The following is a 1,938-nucleotide window of genomic DNA, read 5'->3' on the forward strand; positions in this document are numbered from 1 at the left end:
ACCGAGGGGAGGGGGAGTGGAAACAAGAAGGGGCTGCGAGGGGGTGGGGACCGGAGTTTAAATGGCAGGAAGTGACGCCGCGGCCCGCCGTTGCCTGGAAACGCATTTTTCTGTAGGAGGGAGGAGCGCTCCGGGAGGAAGGGGGGCGACGGCCAGTGATATTTCACACTCGCAGCAGTTCTGAGGGATAGTGATCTCACGTAACTACACGGGGAGAAAGAAGGGGGGAAAGAAGGAGAGAAGAAGACATACTTTCTGGGCCGAAAGTATGTCTAGCGGCTAAAATTTCTGAGCTGAGAAGTTGGTCGGCTTTTCAGTTTGTAAAACTGCGCGAGATTAGCGGTTGGTCGCTTTCTGTCCTTGGGAGGGTTTGGCTGTCCTTGCTCTTTTCGAATTTTAGCATTATCTGCGAACATTTCAGTGACTTGAATCAAGTGCAAGCTTTTATTCCACAGCTCATCTTTTTAGATTATGATATGGGGAAATGGAATCTTGGAGTTTTAGGATTGGTTTTATCCTCATTCGCAAACTTTTCTAAAACCTTTACTTCACAGATGGAATAACTGACATGTAGAGGGAAAGATTGTGAATTGCCACAGTTCTTGCTATTAGGTCCTGGATGTATTATTTGAAATATGAAGCAGTTGCTGTTCTTGTGCTTCATTGATATCCTATTTTTGATCATACATGAGATCCCACAGATTGAGTAAGGGAAAGGCGCCCCCCGCATTTTATTTACAAACACTTGAGAATAAGGAGAAAATTTAAAATGGTTTTTGTCAGAACACTTTGTATAGCTTACACTCAACAAATATTAGCTGAACAAAAACTCTACATGTCAGAAATTAATGAAGGAAGTTTCATGAAAGATTTTGTTTAATTTTTTTTAAAAAAACTAGCAAAAAAAAAAAAAAAGAATTGCTGAAATGAAAGGGGAAACTAACACCACCACTAACTGGCAAAGCTGAACACACCATTTTTAGCAAAAATGTTATGTTTCCCATGCACAAGGCACAGAAATTTAATGATCAGGCAGCCATTATTTCAATCAAGGTACACTATAAACAAAATTTGGGATTAATAATCTGAAATGAAATGTGAAAAAATTAGTTGATAGTCACTTTTGAATAATTTATCTGAGTATAGTTGTACTTTGTGATTTAACCTTTGCCTAAATCATCAACAATTTTTGTCAATTAGGTTTTTTTTGTTAACCAACAGTGCTTCTTAAGAAGATTTTAATTAATTTAAAGAGAGAACAGCCTGCTTTATTTGCAAGGTCTGGAATTGATAAAAATTGTTATTTTAAAAACAGTTTATGCAGTGTCTCAGTGAACTCAGGCTGCCATAACTAAGTACCATAAACTGAGGTGGCTTAAATAACAGAATTTTATTTTCTCACAATTCTGGAGGCTGCAAGTCCAAGATCAGGGAACCCTCGTGTGATCCTAGTTTGCAGATGGTAGTTTTTTGCACTGTGTCTTCATGTAACTGGGAGAGAAGCCCCTTTCAAGTTTCTCTTTTTATATGGGAACTAATTGCATTCTGAGGGGGCCATCTTCTGACTTCATCTGACTCTAATTCCTCCCAAAGGCCCCATCTCCAAAAAGCATCACACTGAGCATGTTAAAAGTTTCGACATAGGCTGAGGCAGGAATATTGCAAGTTCAAAGCCAGCCTCAGCAACAGGGGGAGGGGCACTAAAGCAACTCAGCGAGACTCTAAATAAAATACAAAATAAGGCTAGGCATGTGGCTCAGTGGTTGAGAGCTCCTGGGTTCAAACCCTGGTACACCCCACCCCGCTGCCCCACCAAAAAAAAAAAAGTTTCATCATATGAATTTGGGGGAAGCTTGATTTAGACCATAACATGTACTATTAGTTTAAAATAATGATCTTCATAATTTTGAAAATATATTTTCATGTCATTTCATAAGA

The sequence above is a fragment of the Urocitellus parryii genome, chromosome 7 (genome assembly GCF_045843805.1).
Source record: "Urocitellus parryii isolate mUroPar1 chromosome 7, mUroPar1.hap1, whole genome shotgun sequence".
NCBI lineage: Eukaryota > Metazoa > Chordata > Mammalia > Rodentia > Sciuridae > Urocitellus > Urocitellus parryii.